We start from the raw sequence: 19,722 nt of genomic DNA on the forward strand, positions 1-19,722 counted from the left end.
AGAAACATTCTAGTCCCTGGAAGGTTAGGAAGACTCTCAATGCGATGAACTGGCAAAGTGGCTACAACAATGGGCTTGAGCACAGCAGAGATTGTGAGGCTGGCAAGGGGTCAAGCAGGGTTTCATTCTGAGTCACCATGAGTCAGAACCAACTGACCCACACATGCCAACCATCACAACCACTCCCCGACTGCCACCAAGTCAGAGACCAACGGTACCTGACTCAGCACCGAATCACAGGCACAAAGAAATGGGCCATGGAAAAGGAGCTCTCGAATGACCCCTGCTCTGCAGACCCACCTGAGGCGTGTGATGGAGAAGCTGTGCGGGATAAACCCACTCACAGATTCTTCCTTCTCCTCCTCCTGGCTCTCCTGTGCGTCATTAGGTTCAAGGAAGGCAACACTGCTGTTTAAAATCACACTCTGGCCTTTGAAGATAATTCTCTGCTTTGTCAGCTCAGCTGCCCTGCTCACATCACCGGCAACAGTAGTTTAAAATTTTCTGAAAATGTACTAGAAAATATATTCAACTAAATAATATTAAGCAGCTATAAACATCCAACATACTATCCTGTGAAGAAGTGTGCCACTATGCTGACTTAAAAGTTTTTATTTGTCTGCAATTCTAGAAATTCTTGATCTCTGCCCTTCTTCCTTTGTGTTATACCCTCACCCAGAAGCTTTCTTGCATTGTATTTGTGATCCAAGGTGTCTGATTTTCAGAATAAGGTATTTATCCTTTTGGCCAATCAAGTGACCTCCTTTGGTCCATTTCACAATTAGAAATCCCTCTGCCTTGTGGCCTATTTCAGTTTTCATTAATTTGGCTCTTAATGAAGAACTTTAAGATTTAGTTTTACCATGGCTAAGCTGTGTTCTATTTTCAATTGTAGGTTATCATTTTGCCCTCATTCAAACCAATAGCATCACCTGAATTTTTAGAGTTGCACATGTGATAAAACTGATTTCCTATTGAATATGTTAAGTACAACTATACTTTGTGGTAAACAGAGTCATTAACAGATTGTAAAATTGAGAGAGAACTATCCGAGGAATGTTTATAAGGTAAAGAACCAAAAAACAGACACACTGGCCTTTCAGTTGATCCAGGCCCACGGAGACCCTCTACAGATTTTCCAAGCTATGCATCTTTCAGAAAGGAGACTGCTCATCTTCCTGCCTCAGTGGGTTCAAGCCACTGACCGTTACTTAGCACACTATGCTATCAGATCTCCTCATTTATGCATACATTGTTGTTGTGGTTGTGTATCATAGAGTCGGAACTGAACCATAGCTGACCCTCTGACAGCTAATCACTTAGGAGGAGATTGCTAATTCTTCTGCAGAGCAGCTGGTGGATTTGAACTGCATGCCTTTGGAATTGCAGCTTCTTGGCACTAGGCCACCAGAGCTCCCTATTAATGCATATAGTTTTCTCAAATCACAGGTGGTCTTCCCAGTACATTTTGTTCCTGTGTTTTGTGGGGTTTTTTTAGATTTGTTTTGTTTGTGTGTTAAAACTTCTTTTATTTTCTAGTGAATATGCAAGGGAAGAGTAGAAATGTTTGGCCCAACTTTGGATTAGATAATGCTTTAATGGTGACGTGTAGTCATGTTGTTTGCAGTCTCAGACCTCCATTGAATGCATATAGATATTAAGCTCTTGCTGACAGTATTATTCTTCAGAATAGATCTTGAAATGTTCCTCTGTGTGTGTGAAACTTTATTTTTATTCAAATCTAAAAATCAAAATATAAAGTCACAGTTGGACAATAACAAAAATGTCAACATATAAAAGGGACACTCACATAATGCCAGGATGGCCCTCTGTATATCACACATGCTGCCTATGAAAGAGGTCCAGTTTCTAAAGTAGGTGTTGAAGTTCTGTGCCTAAAACAGGTACTTTTTGTTTGTTTTTTGCAGTTTAAAAATTTTTTACATTCTTTTTTCTTTATAGTGTTTCATTCATGTACAATGTGTTTTATACAATCCCAGTACTTTCCAGTACTTTTTATAATCAAAATAGCCCAGGGAGCTGTAACTAGCTTTGTGGTTTATTCTGCTGGGGTAACTTATCTGAATATAAAAATCTGTGCCCTCAAATAACTTTAGATTAAAAATAATGATATTGCAGAGTAAGGATATTTTTCTTTTCAGTAACTTAGTCCCTCAAATATGAACAAACAGACAAAACCAATTAAATAGAAGTAGCTCAATATTTTGCTGCCCAAATCATTTTGAATAGATAATTTAGTTATTTTTCATGTTAAAGATGGTTCAGCCCCTGACTCAAAAGTCGCCCTCTGCTGGGGTCAGTTCACTGCAGCCTTTGGGACAGTCCCCACTATAAGGCAGCCACACTGCAGTGGAGCAGAGGGCAGCTGTGAGGGTTCTTCTCCCTGGTTTCATCAGCTTACAGGTCACAAGTCTCTCTCTCTTTATTCTATACTCTTATGTTTAATTCTATTTATTTGCTACTGTGGGCTCAAACACATTCCCTTTCATCTCTGTTTCATCTGGCCCCCAAGAGGTCTTTCTATGTGATAAAATAATAATAGAACGGCTTCCAAACACAGTTAAAAGAAGTTTCTTTGACTTTAAGGAGATTTGACTTTAAGGAGAAGGCCTAGGCTAGAAGTCCTCTGAAGAACAGGTGTTGCAACATGTTTGAATAGTGGGCCATCTGCTAAACTGGGAGAACCTGCTGGGTGCAGCTGGCTGCCTGACATGCGGAGGTGTCACTGATTAATACATCACATGAACTGTGTTAACACCAGTGTTGTAGGAAATTGTGCCTGGTGTCATATGAAGCTGAAATTAAGAAGACAGACCTGTAACTCATTTATTCCACTTGTTGTGGTCCAACGTGATATCTAAATTACGCCATATCAAGTATTTTATTGGTTCCACTCACAAATCACTTAGTAGAACTAAAAGTTATTACTTTGCATAGTGCCACTGTTGTAAAACATGACTGATGTCAGGGTTGGGGGAACCTAAGAAAACAGGGGATAAAGAATGTATACTCCATTGAAATGGATGAGTGAGAGAACTGTTTAAAAGGAATATAGGATTAGGTATTATTTTCATGACAAGATTCCAGAAAAAGAAATGCATAGTACAGTGGACTGTGAACTTGTGGGGAACTTTCATTGTATAACATTTTCAAAGAGAAAAGTGAACTGGGGGAGAGGGGTGGGCAGGGAGGAAAATATGCAACAATGAATAAATGCGGAAAAATTAAATGGGAAGAATATGCTATAAAATGAATATGTTGCATTTAATAAAAGAAGGAAAAGTTATTGCTTTCTCTCTCATTTATGCTAAGAGAATGGCATTACTCTTTCCAAATGTGAAGTATCTTCTGCAAAATGCTGTTGTTGTTATTGTTCTATACCGTCAAGTCAGAAGTGACTCATAGCTGACCCTCTAGTGGACTTTCAGAGGCTGTAAATCACAAGGGAGGAGATTGCCTATTTTTGTGTTTTGGAGCCAATGTTGGATCCTTAATTGCCTACTTTTAGGTTGGCTGCGCAACACCTTACCACTTAACCACCAGAGTGCAATCAAATACTATTCTACCCAGAATCACATTTCCTTTAATTTAGACTATCCTTTTCAGTAAAAGATTCTTCCATTCTAACTCTGAGTTTTAATAGTATTACTCAAATTCAAAACACCTTTTCATGAATGCAGTATTCATCTAAAATACATTGTTTTGCCTTGACTTGCTTTGAATGGTATCTCTATCTTACAGAAACTCTTGTTCATATTTCTAGTGGAATCAGCATAGAACCATTGGCAGCCATTATATGCTTTTATGAAGTACATTATGAGTTATGCACTCTGTCTATTACCCTTCCATATGTCAAGCTGACTGGCAAATCAGCAGTCACACTCTCCATCTTGAAATAGAACTGACATGAACTACAGGGGTAAGCAAAAGAAATGGATTACAACTTTCTTTTCCAAAGTGGGGAGGGGGGAAGAAATGCCATCTAGGCCCAGAAAACAGGAAACAGGCTGGGAATATAAATGTAAAAGCTGTTCAGGGCAGCAACTGAATCTGTGATAAACTGGTAGCTCTTAGTGACCCTCTCTAGTTTTCTGGGTCTGCATTTGTTAGATCTCACCAGCTCTCCCAGGAATTATACAGGTGAACCGGGTGGTGTTAGCTGTCAAGATGACTCCAACTCATGGTGGCTCTATCTATAACAAAACAAAGGGGTTTTTAAATCATTTTTATGATACACAGTATAGAACTGTAACTGTGTCCTAGAGACCAGAGCATCATTTATATCATCAACAATTTGTGGTCACTTATTAAAAGTTCTGCATTTATTTACATTTCTTACAGTGACTGCAACAATGGTTTTGAGCATGGCAGCGATTATGATGATGGCAAAGAATAGCGCAAGGTTCCCATCCATTGTTCATAGGGTCTCTCTAAGCAGTAGTCAACTCAGTGGCGCCTAACAACATGACATGTTCCATTTTTTAACTCAGTCTATAGCCCTTTTCTCTTGCAGAAGGCACAGGATATGGGATCAGACTCTAAATGTGTTGCAAATCAGGAAGCTCATCTTGCCAATTCATTCAGCTAAATGCCTGTTGGGCCCCAAATGCTGGTCGGTCTGAGCCACAAGACAGAAAATAGATTGGGTGTTCAGGAAGCTGTCTTTGGAATAGAGAGAGAATGAAAAGGCAAAGGAAATGGGAAAAGAGAAGACCAAGCAGTTATGTTCCATGTGGTAAGTTGATCCTAAACAGGAAGGAAGCGTAGCTCTTACAGTCACGTCAGTGGTGTTCCAGATCTACTAGGAACTCACACTTGGCACATTATTGACTCCCTAGGTGAAATTCCACCACTTGTTTGTCTTACTGCTGTAGGTTGCATGGGGTGATGCTGGAAGCATGACCACCAGGATTTAAAACACTAGCAGAGTTTCAAACTAAAACACACTCAGAAGAAAGACCTGTTGATCAATTTCAAAACAACAAAAAATACTGTTGTTGTTTGTTGTTGTTTTAAGTGCCGTTGAGTCATAGGTGACTCATAGCAACCCTATGAAGGAAAGTCCTCAATACTTGTGTGACTTTCATCCTTTCTCCAGGTTCATAGGGTTTCTGGAGGCAAGCTATTACAGAAGTGGATGCCACTCCTATTTCCAAGCTTATTTTAATCAGGGAGCACCACCAACCATTGTCCACCATGGGTGACCATTAACACATTTGACACATCAGTGTCTCAGTGTTCAGCTTCACAGCAACCACAAGTTACCTCTGTACAGCAAGTGGACACAGCAGGGCTATATGACCCAGCAGACTGTTTGAACAAACACAATGAAAGACAGGCCTGAGGGCTGCGGATTAAAAGTCACCCACCTTTGGCTTGGTAGCATCGCTTTCTGTCTACTAGGCCAACTGATCACTCTCTGTGTTGATGTGATTATTGTTAAGTGCCGTCAAGTCATAGGTGACTCATAGCGACCCTACGAAGGAAAGTCCTCAACACTTGTGTGACTTTTTCTTCCTTTCTCCAGGTTCATAAGGTTTCTGGAGGCAAGCTATTACAGAAGTGGATTTCACTCCTGCTTCCAAGATTGTTTTCATTGGGGAGCCCTAATGAATAGTGTTACAGAGAGCAGCTGAAGCCAAAATGGTAAGGCTTCATCTCGCTCACTTGAGGCATGAGGAGGGACCAGTCCCTGAAAGGTCAGCAGAAATGAAGGAGATTGGAGATTATCAATGAGATGGTTTGACAAAAGTGGCTGCAGCCATGGATTCAAACACGGAACAATTGTGAGGATGGCATAGGACCAGACAATGTTTTCCACTGTACATAGAGTTGCCATGAGCCAGAGTCTACACAGCAGTGCCTAACCACAACATAGAGTCTGCTAATGGTCACATGATCTGGTGGTAGTGGGGAAAGTAATATACTCGCAGAGTATTCCCCAATACAACAGGAATAGGCTTAGCATTCCCTGCACTAAACTCAGGATGCATTCTTACACAGACATGTCTGTTGTGGTATCCCAGGCACTTCTCTGATCTTATAACCCACATTATAGGTTAGTAAAAATGATCATATCCTTAAAAATTAACTGAGATACCTCAATTTATCTAAACATGCAGGATCTAGGTGGCTAGGAGACCACCATTTAGTGAGTAATTCTTTTTTGCTGTATTTATTGTTTCCTTTTAAATAAGTCACTGGCAGCTACATTAATCCATACTGGACAAATAAAGAGATAAAACTTATTGTTTATGGTCATTTGAGAACAAAGAGTCTGAGTATTAACTTTAAGTAATCTGCCTGCCTGACTCTCATGGCTCGATTTATATTGGTGAGGATTTTCTTCCCTGAATTTAAATGTTCACTGTTTACAGCTGTTTCATTGATTTCATTTCATTTGTTTTCCAGACAGCATGTTTTCTTCAAAAGAACCCCATAAATCACTTTACCTACTCTTCAATGCAGGCAGGATGTGTTCTTTTGTGAGGATAAAAGCTGTGGCACAATTTGTTCTCACTCTAAATGATATCAAATTGGCTGTAAGCCACTGTTCACATTTCTATATTTATATGTCCTGCTTTTGCAAAAGATACCTTATTTGGACAATTTCAGATTTCTGTTCCTCTTGCACGCAATATCTTACATTATTTTTTGCTTTGTTTTGTTTTTAGCAGTATTTCTGATTTAGGATAAAGCAGAATTTCTGAAGAATTTATGTTACCTAATAAAGGTGGTGGTTTTTAGGTTGTTGTTGCTGTCAAATTGATACTGACTCAGAGCAAAACAGAACAGAACATTGCCTGACCCTCACAATCACTGCCATGTTTGAACCCAGCGTTGTGCCTACTATGTCAGTACCCCTTGTTGAGGCATTCCTCTTTTTCTGGGTTGCTAACCCTGGAGGCAAGGATTCAGAAGCTTTGTCTAACATACTTTAGGCATGTTGCAAGGAGGGACCAGTCCTTGGAGAGGGGCATCATACTTGGAAGGGTGGTGGGATAGCACAGGAGAGGAAGACCCTCAATGAGATGGATTGATTCAGTGACTGGGGTAATGGGGGGTAGGTGTATCAGAGACAATAAGATTGGCACAGGATAGAGCAGGGTTTAGGACTATTGTACATAGGGTCGCTATGAGTGACAGACAACTTGACAGCACATAACAACAATAGCCAAAAGATTAGAAGTTCAAATCCACTAACCCTCTAAGCAAAGAAAAATGAGTTGGTTACAACCTCAGAACCCTAATAGAAGGTCACAATAAATCAGAATTGACTTAACAAGAGGTGCATTTAGTTTCTGTTCTTTACCAAACCTGATGTTCTCCAGTGACTGTCCTGTCCTGACAAAATGTCCAAAGTCCAAGAGTTGTCTCACTATCTCTGTTCCTAAGTAGCCTTCTGGCTACACTACACTCCTTCCAAGATCAATTTCTTCCTTCTTCTGGCAATCCATAGTATACCAATATACTTTGTGAATACCTTATTTCAAATACATCAATTCTTCTTCAGCTCACCTTATTTATTATACAGATTTCTTATTATTTGAGGTGACTGAAAATGATTGGTTCAGTAGTTTTTAAAAAAACACTCTTTGAAGAAGATATTTTCATTACAACATATCATGTAATTTCTTGACTGGTTTTTATGCATGTTGCTTGTAAATCCAAGTAATATGAAATCCTTGACAATTTCAATCCTTTCTCTATTTATCACAATGCTGATTATTAGTCCAGTTAAGAAGATTTTTGCTTACTTTATGTTGACGTGTAATCGTACTAAAAGAGATGATGGGGAAAGTCATTGTCAGTCAGAATAATGCGGGTAAATGACTGGAATAAGCATCACTTCCTCATATGCAAATTTATGTTGAAGTGAAAGAAAATGAAAGTCCACAAAATCCCAAGTACTACCTTGAATCTATCACCCCTTAATATAGAGATCATCTGAAGAATGGATCTGATGGACTGAACATTAACAACCAAAGATGAAACCAACTGCAGGATGACACCAAGGAAATCACACACAATGAAAAAAGGTGTGTGTGTGTGTGTGTGTGTGTGTGTGTGTGTGTCTGTGTGTCTGTGTGTGTGAGAGAGAGAGAGAGTAGTAAGAGAGGGAGAGAGAGAGAAAAGAAAAAGTCAAAATGGATGTCAGAGCAGGCACTGAAATTTCCTCTTCAATATATAATAGCTAAAACGGTTGGAAGAAATGATGGAATAAAAGAGCTTTCAAACAGATTTCAAAGAGTGGCTTAGGTATTATAGTGAAATGTGCAAAGATTTGGACTTAAGAGTACCAAAACGTAGAGAAACAGTGCTAAACTGCAAAAGTGGTCAAGGTATGAACTGACCCAATTATTACTTCCTCTTAGATGGCAAAGGGAAGGGAACTTACATAGATGAAACTTGATTTTTCATTGATACTTCCTTCCATTTGAAATTCCCAAAAAGAAAGTTTATTTTACACTTACAAATATATTTTTAACAACAGACTTTCCCATAACTTGCTAATGTAAATGGTACCATTATCTAAAAATGTAATAAAGTTAACAGACAATGATTTATCCCCTGTTTAAGTACTATAAAATGATCACAATTGCAGAGTGATTACATTAATCAAGAAGATAGAGCTTTCTTATCTTCCTTTCACGAGACATTATAAAAGCTACTATTTTTTAATATAAGCATGTAAGGAGAAATCCAAAGTCTTAAAGCCTTAATTAAAAAACAAAACAAGTGTTAAATAAGTATTTTATTATCAACATTATCTATGTAAAATTATCTTGCATTTTCTATACGTAGTCTTGTTACAAAAGAGCACTGGTGGCCTACTGGTGAATCCCTCAGCTACTAAATGAAAGTTTAGGACTTCAATTCCACCACCGTCTCTAAAGGAGAATGATCTGACCATCTGCTACTTTAAAGATTATAGCCAAGAAAGTCCTATGGGCTGGTTCTACTCAGTCCTAAAGGGTCACTATGGTATGGTATAAACTTGGCAACACACAACAATAGCCTTATTACAGAAACCAAAAGACGAATAATTCTACTTTTCTAAACCAATATATAATTTCCTTGAAGTAAATGGAAGAAAATTCCACATAATTTTTATCTGCTGAGCCTCAATTAACTGATAAAGATTATCAACAATATTGGTTTTTCTTTATTCAAAAACAGTCAAAGCCTCATATAAATAATAAACCTTGGAGAAATATCAGTGAAGGGAAGGGAGGAAGAAAGGAAGAAAATTTACCAAATAGATGAGTTGGGTGAGGCGAAAGACAGTATGCAAAAGGGGTCTATTAGAGATTGTAATTAATTGCATTAATCTATGAAGTTAATGTTAAAAATTTATTTCTGACTTGCATGAAGAAACTCAGTAAGTTGTAAACCTGTATTCAAGTAAAAAAAATTAAAATAATCAAGGCATAAAGATTTAGAATTTTTTTCCTAGGAATTATTCTCTATACATATAGGGAGACTATTTTGTTTCTGAAAATGGCTCCAAGCAGACTAGTTACAATGAGGCTTTTAAGGAGGAGATAGAGTAGAAAATTAACTATTGGCTAGGTTCAACATGATTGATTGAAAATCATGCTCTGGCCCTTTCCTGAGATCAGCTGACTGTAGGATGCTAAGTGGTCTCTGTAGACCCATACATTTACACAAATCCTAGTATGCAGTCTAGAGGGTTTAAAATGAGAAAAATAGGGAATTCAAAGGGTGATCTTTCAAGAAACAAGGGCAATTGCCTAAAGCTAAATTATTTACACAAGATAAACCCTAAGCTAATTTATGTTAAATATCTTTGTCAGTCAACACTCTTGGCACCAGCAGTCAGGAAATCAAAAAGCGTATCGCGATGGGAAAGTCTGCTGTTAGGGACCTCTCTAAAGTACTCAGAAGCAACGGTGTCTCTCTGGAGACTAAGGTGCGCCTGATACAGGCCATGGTATTTGCAATCGCTTGTTATGCATCAGAGAGTTGGACAATGACTAGGGAGGACAGAAGGAGAGTGGATGCTTTTGAGCTGTGGTGCTGGAGAAGAGTACTTGAATGTACCATGGACTGCCAGGAAAACGAACAGATTCATCTTAGGATTAAACCAAGGTACTCCTTGGAGGCAAGGATTCTGGGGCTTCGTCTGACATACTTTGGACATGTTGTCAGGAGGGACGGGTCCTTGGAGAGGGACATCATGCTTGGGAGGGTGGAGGGACGGCGCAGGAGGGGAAGACCCTCTATGAGATGGATTGATTCAGTGACTAGGGTAATCGGGATGGGTGTGTCAGAGGAAGTGCGGTTGGCGCAGGATAGAGCAGGGTTTAGGGCTGTTGTGCATAGGGTCGCTATGAGTCGAAAACGACTCGACGGCACATAACAACAGCAACATCTTTGTCACAAAGAGGAATCTGCTTGACTTTAGAGTTGGTGGTGTAGTAGTTGAATAATTCAGCTGATGGACTCACTAGCAGTTTTGTAGGAGATGACGTCATCTGCTCCCTTAAGGACTTTGCATCCTGGGAAACCCTATGGCAATTCTACTCTGTCCTCAGGGTAGCTGTGCATTGGAATCAACTCAATGACAGTGGGTTGTGTGTGTGCCCATATTATTTCTTTTTATTTGTTCCTGGATACCTTTCACCCAAGAACAGATAAGATCAGTGATCTTTGTGAATGTCCCTATATATTCAGACGAATCTGTCAATTCATGTACCTCAGTTTCTTTCTTCTAACAAAATCCAGTGACTTTCAGAAGAGGAGAAATTCTGTAATACTTTATTACACCAACTAGTGTCACTAAATTAAAATATTAATTTAAGTCTAATTACCTAAAAGACCTCTAGCTCACAAAGATCTTGTATTTTATACCCAACAGATTGTGCTGTATGCTCTTAAACTTCTTCTTAAAACTCCAGAAGTTATGATTCATGAAAAGAACAGCCAAGCTCTGTAAGGAGCTTGCAAGGTGGAGAGCTACCAGCCATTTGTAATTTAGCTTTGAAAAGCTTTATTAAACTCACCCACACTTTGCCTCACCAGGGTAATTAGTGCATGAGCTGAATGCTATATTCATCCACCTAACCATTTTTACTGACTCTTTTGTCCCATATAGTTTAGTATTTACTGTCAAACTTAATGTTCCTTCTGGAAATAGATGAAACACAGTCAGAAATTATTGGCTATTAGAAAGTACTAGATTGTGGGCTGGAGACTTTGGAGAGTTATATCCTTCCATGGGACCAAACTCCCAGGAGACTTAGTTACTCTGCCATCTTTATTTCTGTCTGCAGTCTTGCTTTGCTTCAATCAAGACAAGTTTCAAATTCAGTTGGAAAATATCCTTAAGTTGTGAATGTTAATCCCATATATTATGGAAGAAAGGCTTGAAAAATGTCCTAAAGAAGTTATAAATAAAGATTATTGGAGAGAATTCTATATTATAGGGGGGAAAATTCAAGCTATACAAAGAATTTCATGGATTATACACTCAACTAAAAAAATGTCAGGTTAGAATTGATTCATAGCTCACCTCCCAGTGGGTTTCCAGGGGATGTAAATCACACAGGAAGAAACTGTCCATCCTTCTCCTAAGGAGCAATTGGTGGATTAGAACCACCAGAGAGGTGTGACCTTTGGGTAAGTAGTGCCACTCCCTACAGACTACACCACCAGAGTTCCCTGAGTATACACAAGGATGGGACACCAAACAAGGTCACAGACAGCTTTCTACTAGAAGGTTTCTTTTCATATAGTTTTCATTAAATATATGATACTATTGTTGGGTGACCTACCAGCAATTTGACAGTAGGCAGAATGGTAAATTAGATGTTAGGTTATCTGATAAAAATATTTTCCATTATGCCTTATGATTATCTGTTACATATCTGTGCTCTCTCTTCTTTTAACAAAAATCAGTAAAGCATTCTTCTGTTAATAAGAGAGGTTCTAAGCATAAAGTGTTTGTACCCTGATATACCAATGTTATGTTATGCCAGCTAGAATGAATAAGCAATCGGCTTTTCAGACTCTTTTCCAAATATATTTATTTTTTTTAAATCCCTTTTTTCTTTATAGGAAAGAGCATTATTCAGATTTAAATCTTTTCCACTCTCTTTTCTATTCAGCTAACCCATTCATTCAGCAAAGAAAGGTTCATTCCTAATATAACATAAAAGTATGCAAAGACTATATTAGTATTACATGATTATAGTTCATAATTATAGTCTGTAATATCTACATTGATGTTGTTTTTGCTTTTGAGCTGACTATGACTCACAGCACTCATATGAACCATAGATCTGAACCTTCCCCTAACCCGTGTCATTCTCATGATCTCCAACATGCTCGAGCCCATTGGTATTGTCACTATGTCAGTTCATTTTGTTGAGGGTCTTCCTCTCTTTCTCTGAATTTTCATCTTTTCCAGCATGATGTCTTTATCCAAGAACTGGACCATTCTGACAACATGCCCAAAATATGTGAGATGATGTTTCACAATCCTTGTCTCTAAGCAGTATCTTGGTTGCACTTCATCCCAAAGAAACTTATTGTACTTTCAGAAGTTTGTGGTATGTTCTCCAACATCACAATTCAAGGGTACCATTTCTTCTTCTATCATCTTTATTAATTGTCCAACTTTCAGATACTAGGGAGCAATTGAAAATAGTGTGGTTTGGATCAGGTGACTGGCATGGTTAATATCTGTATTAGAAATGAAATTATGAAAGTCACAGATTTCAAATCCTCTGTAAATATTTCTTCTAATTTTTATTAGAGTACATTTAAGATTGAGGAGTTCAATTGCTACTTGAGGCATTTCCCCCCACTTTTAAAACTTTTATAAGGAAGCTCTGATGGACTAGTGGCAAGAAGCTATGCTGCAGTCCCAAAGGCATGTGGTTTGAATTCACCAGATGCTCCAGGGGAGGAGGGAAATCTGTGCCAGGCAGATCCGATTCAATGGAACACAAGAAAAAGGAAAAAAAATCTTATTGGTTGAGGCATTTTTAAAAAGTAGTAACAGATGGATTTAAGATTTCAAAAGATAAAAGAAACAATCATGAGACCAGAAAGAAATTCCTGTCACTAAGAAATTCCTGCCACCTAATGATTTCAATAAGAAATATTTTTTGTTATATTCTGCCTTAGTCAATCCAGTTATCACATCTCTGGGATTGAACACTGGAGCACCCCCACTTCCTTTCAGCCATTCATACATTGCTAATTTTGTTCCTGGAGTCCTTCCAGTTGCTGTTATTCTTCCCTATGAATGAATTAAAGATGAGAACTGTTCACAAGGAATCATCTAGTTTTGATCCTTTGCCTTCAGGTAATTAAATAACTGAGTCAGTCATCTAAATATTCACAATTTGATCTCCTCAATGCTAATAAATTTTGTTGTTTTTGTTATATGCCATTGAGTCTGAATTAACTCAGAGCTGACCTTCAAGTGAGATTTTAGAGGCTATAAATCTCTTGGGAAGAGACTGTGTACCTTTCTCCCTCAGAGAAGCTATGAACTCAAGCCTGCCTTTTTGTTTTCAGCACAAATCCGAGGCCATCAGAACCTGCTTACATTGTTGTGCTGTGTGCTATAGAGTCAGAACCGACTCACAGTTGACCCTCCAGAGGGTTTTCAGAGGCAGTGAATTGCACAGGTGGAGACTGCCCATCCTTCTCCCATGGAGCAGCTGGTGAATTCAAACCACATACCTTTGGGACTGCAGCATTAGGGGAACCTTATCAAGTTTGTCCCAGAAGGTAAACTCTAGTCCATTCTCCAAGCCCAACTGTTGTTGTTGTTAGGTGCCATCAAGTCAACAATGACCCATAGCCATCCTATGAACAAAAGACCTGAATCCTGTTCTATCCTGTGCTGTCTTCACACTTCCCGACACACAAGAGCCTATTGTAGTTGTCGCCATATCAATCCACCTGGTTGAGGGTCTTCCTCTCCTTTACTGATCCTCCACCCTTCCCAACATCCTGTCCCTCTCCAAGCAATAGCATCTCCTAGCAACATACCCAAAGTATGTGAGGCAAAGCCTCATCATTCTTGCCTCCCGAGAGCACTCTGGCTGCACCATCTCCAAGACATATCTGTTCATTCTCTTGGCCGTCGAAGGGATGTTCAGTGCTCTTATCCAACACCACAGCTCAGAGACATCAACTCTTTTTCTGTCATCTTTATTCATTATCCAGGTCTCAGATGCATAGCTATTAATCTGAAAGACTATGGCCTGAATCAGATGCACCTTAGTTCTCAAACTGACATCACTACTCCTCAATAATGTAGAAAGGTCCCTAACTGCAGGTTTTCCCAGTGCAATGTTTCTCCTTATTTCCTGTTTGTACCAAGGGTGTTAATTGTGGATCCAAGCAAGATGAAGCTGTTGACAGTTTCGATCTCCTCTCCATCCATCATGACACTTCCTGTTGGTCCAGTGGTAAGAATCTTGGTTTTCTTCATATTGAGACACAATCCAGACTGAAGGCTACATTCCTTGATCTTCTGCAACAAGTGCTTCAAGTCCTCCTCACTTACAGCAAATAAGATTGTGTCATCTGGATAATACAGGTTATCGATGAGTCTCCCTCCAATCCTGTTGTCGCATTCCTCTTCATAGAGTCCAACTTCTCAGGTAATTTGCAAGCCCAGTAATTTGGTATATTTCATAACCTGGATTCATGAGAAGTCACTGCCTCATTTAATTATGACACTTTGGAGTATATCTTGTAAGTAATTTAACAAGACACTTCTAAATGAATATTTCTCAAAGTATCAGTTGTGAAGAACTAGTGGATTGAGGAAATTATTAAGCAATGTCATTAATATTTCATGCAAGCAAAATATTATTGAAGATCATACAAAAATGGCTAGAATAGTACCTTGACAGAGAACTTCCAAATGTTCAAACTGAGTTTAGAAGAGTCTGTGGCACTAGGTAGGCTGATGATAGGTGGATCCTAGCTGAAAGCAGAAAATACCAGAAGAAGGTCTATTTGTGTTTTATTGACAGTGCAAATACATTTGACTATGTGGATCATAACAAACTATGGTTAACATTGAGAAAATGGGAATTCTAGGATTTTAATTATGCTCATATAAAATCTATATCTGGACTAAGAAACTGTTGTTCAAGAACAAGGGAAAAGGATTGTCCAAGAGGTGTACATCAGGGCTGTATCCTCTCTCCATACCTATTCAATCTGTTTGCTGAACAAATCCTTCAAGAATCTGAAGTCTGTGAAGAAAAATGTGGCATCAGGATAGGAGGAAGACTCACTAACAGCCTGTGTTATGAAAAGAACATAACTGTGCTTGCTGAGGGTGAAGAAGACTTGAAAGCCTTGCTGCAAAAGATCAGAGACGATAGCCTTCAATGTGGACTGCATCTCAACATCAAGAAGACAAAAATTTTCACCAGATGGTCAATATGAAACATTTTAATAGATGGACAAAAGATTGAAATTGTCAATGATTTCATCTTACTTGGATCCATAGTCAACAACCTAGATACCAGCAGTCAAAAAAATCAAAAGACATATTGCTTTGTGAAACTCTACCACCAAGGACCTCTTCAAAGCCTTGAGGAGCAGTGATGTGAGCTTAAAGACTAAGATGTGTCTGATTCATGCCATGCCCTTTTCACACACTTGCTATGAACTAAGAGGGGACAATGAATAAGGATTACAGAAGAAGAATCAATTCCTGTGAGTTGTAATGTTAGAGACAAGTACTGAATATTCCATGGATTGCCAAAAGAACAAACAAATGTGGAGAAAGTACAGTATTATAGTGCTCCTTAGAGATAGGGATGGCAAAGTTTAGTCTTACAGGGGCCCAAGCTTGGAAAGGTAGAGGGTCAGCAAAAGAGAGGAATGAGATGGACCAATACAGTGATGCTAGCAATGGGCTCAAGTATGGCAGAGATAATGAGGGTGGACAGTACAGGTTATAGTTGTTGTGTGCTACCAGTTTGGAAATGACCCATAGCATGACCCTCCTATGAGATTTCAGAGGCGGTATATCACATGGGGTTTCATATATGTTGTTCACAAGGTTACTTTGAATCATACTCAACTCAACATGAGGTACAGGAAATAATTTCATAAAACACAAAAAAGTTAATTACTAGAAAACTATCCTCAGTGTCAACAAAATCAAAATGCCATTTAAAAACAAAGAGCTTCATTGCTGGAATTTCTGTTTGAGTAATGAGAAAGTCTTGGAAAACCATTCATCTGTCAGTTGGTCTTATGTTGGCTTGCATATTGTTCTGTATTGTTGAACACTATACCACTGGTATTTCAAATACCAATGGGGTCACCTATGGTGGACAGGTTTTAGCAGCAGAGTTTCTAAGACACACTAGGTAGGATGCTAGACTGACCATCTGCTTCTGAAATAATAGTTCCTTGAAAACTCTATAAGTTTTAGGCGGATATTTAGTGCCAGAAAATTACTCCATCAGGTCAGAAGAAGCTCAAAATTTGATGGGAGAAGAGCTGCATCCTCAGAGTAATCCAGTTACCTTAAGGATGAGAGTGGGCAAAGCTCTGACTTGATGAAGGGCCTTCATTTGATGATATGGCATGACTCAAAATGAAGAAAAACAACTGCAAACATTCAGTAATAATTAGAGAATTTAGTGCATGAAATATGAATCTAGAAAAATTGGAAGTTAGCCAAAATGAAATGGGAACACCTAAAAATCAATATCCTAGGCACTAGTGAGCTGAATTAAACTGGTATCAGCCATTTTGAATTGGACCATCATAACACCTACTATTGGGAATGATAAATTGAAATGAGGAATAGTGTTGTCTTTGATGGAAAAAATAACAATTCAAGATCTTTCTTGCAATACAGTCCTGTTAAGGATATGATAATATCCATGCTCCTTCAAGGAAAAACTGTTATTATGACTATTATTCTAAGTTAGCAACAATCACTAAAATCCAAAGATATAGAAATTGTGGATTTCTATTAACTTCTGCAGTCTGAAGTTCATCAAACAAGTAATCAAATTGAAGTAATAATAACTGGTCATTGGAATGAAAAAGTTAAAATAACAAGGAAGAACTGGTAGTAAAAAATAAGACCTTGGTGATAGAAGTCAGGTCAGAGACCATAAAATCTCATATTAAGAGTGACTCATGTTGTTGTGTTCCATAGAGTCAGAACCCACCCAAAGCTGACTCTCTGGTGGATTTTCAGAGGCAGTTAATTGCATGTGAGGAAATTGCTCATCCATCTCCATGGAGTGGCTGTTGGCCTCAAACTGCATGCCTTCTGGATTGCAGTGCAGTAAGACACATGAATTTCTTCCTTCAGAACAATTATTTTTTGATCATAAGCTATTTCCTGAAATGGTTCAGTGTCACCAATTTTTTTTCATAGTACAGTGACCTTGCGTATTCTTTCCATCTTCTTTTGATACTTCCAGCATCTAAGATTTTACCCACATTGCAACTTGGCGACCCTATGAATGAAAGACCTGAACACTTGTATAACCTTCATCCTTTCTCCAGGTTTATAGGGTTTCTGGAGGCAAGCTATTTTGGAAGTGTTTGCCACTCCTGCTTTCAAGCTTGTTTTAATAGGGGAGCTCCACCAAACACTGTCCACCATGGGTAACTATTATCACTTTTGACTCATCATTGTCATAGTGTTCAGCTTCACAGCAACCACAAGTTACCTCTGTACAGCAAGTGGACAGACCAGGGCTATACAACATAGAACAATGTTTGATTATTTTACAATTCTGGCATGCCCAAATGCTGGTGGACTCTCAGCCAGAGACCCCTAATTCATCTGGCAAGTCCCTTCTGCTGACACCCACTTAGGATGAAAAGAAAGCCATAAGCGCCCGAGCGTTCCATACATGTCCCTCCTCAAGACACGAGAGGCCATCCTAAGGTTCAGCTTGAACCAAGATTCACAACACCCTAGCCCTCAGCCCTCAGCCTGCAGGCGTGGCCAAACATTTCAGTATTTTACAATTCTGGCAAACCCAAATGCTGATGGACTCTGGGCCTGAGTCCCCTAATTCATCTGGCAAGTCATTAGCAAAATAACAATAATAATAATAATTAATAGTAATAGTAATAATAACAACATAAATAAAAATAAGGCCCAGGAATTGAGGTGTTTCAGAAAGCAGACGCAACTTTGGATAAGCTTACCAGTCTCTGCCAACTAATATGGAAGACAGCTACCTGACCAATTGATTGAAAAACCTCAATATTCCCCCAAAAAAGATGATTCAAAAGAATGTGGAAATAGTTTAACAAAATAATGTCACATATAAGTAAATTCTTGCTGAAGATTATTTTAAAAACAGCTGGACACTACACTGGCAGAGAATAATACATTAACAGTAGAATGGAACATTAACCACCAGAAACAGTACATTGACAGGAAACTGCTAGAAATTCAAGTTAGATTCAGAAGATGCCACAGAACAAGGCATATCATTGCTAATAACTGGTGAAACTTCACTGAGCAGAGAATACCTGAATGATTTTTACCTCTATTTTATTGATTATCCAAAGGCATTTGACTGTTTGGATCATAACAAATTATAGCTAACATTGAGAAAAATTAAAATCCCAGAACACTTTTTTGTGCTAATGTGAAACCTACATTTAAACCAAGAAGCAGCTCTCCAAAGAGAACAAGGAAACACTACATGGTTTCAAATCAGGAAAAGTACTGTGTCGGAGAGTTATAATTTCTTCATACCTGTTCAAGCCATATGCTGAGCAAATAATTTGAGAGACTGGACTTTATAAAGAAGAGTGTAGCAACAGGATTGGAGGAAGTATCAACATGTTATACAGATGGCATTGGAGGAAGAATCAACAACCGGTTATACAGATGGTACAACCTTGCTTATAGAAAGTGAAGAGAATTTGAAGCGCTTACTATGGAAGGTCAAAGACTACAGCCTTCAACATGGATTACACCTCAAGGTAAAGAAAAATTCTAACCACTGGACTAATTGGAAACATCATGATAGATGGGGGAAACTTTGAAGTTGTCAAAAATTTCCTTTTATTTCGATTCAACATCCACTGTAAGAGCAGTCAGACAATCAAAAGAGGTGTGGCATTAGGAAACTCTGCTGTCAAGGATGTCTCCAAAATGTGATAGAGCAATGATGCCATTTTAAAGTCTAAGGCGCACTTAATCAAAACCATGGTCTTTTCAATTACTCTATAAGCATCTGAAAGTTGGCCAATGAATAAGGATGACAGAAGAATCAATAGTTTGACTTTTTAGTTGGAATAGAGTATTGACTACCCTGTGAACTACCAAAACAAATGTTTACTGAAAGAAGTGCAACCAGGGTGCTCCTCAGAGGCAAGGATGGTAGAAAGTCACCTCACTTATTTTGGACATATTTTCAGGAGGATCCAGTCCTTGGAGAGAGTTATGTTGGGAAGGGTAAATGTTCAGAGAAAGTGAGGACACCTTCAAGGGGTTGGACTGACACAGTGACTACCACAATGGATTTGTGCAGGACAGAGATCATGAGGGTGGTGCACGATAGGGCAAGCTTCAGATCTGTCGTTCTTTGGGTCATTCTGAGTCAACATCTACATATGGACTTCAACTGAAGGAACACAAATGAACGGTGTCTCTCGGGAGACTAAGGTGCGCCTGATACAGGCCATGGTATTTGCAAT

The sequence above is a fragment of the Elephantulus edwardii genome, unplaced genomic scaffold (genome assembly GCF_000299155.1).
Source record: "Elephantulus edwardii isolate Elephantulus edwardi_28Jun2011 unplaced genomic scaffold, EleEdw1.0 scaffold00247, whole genome shotgun sequence".
NCBI lineage: Eukaryota > Metazoa > Chordata > Mammalia > Macroscelidea > Macroscelididae > Elephantulus > Elephantulus edwardii.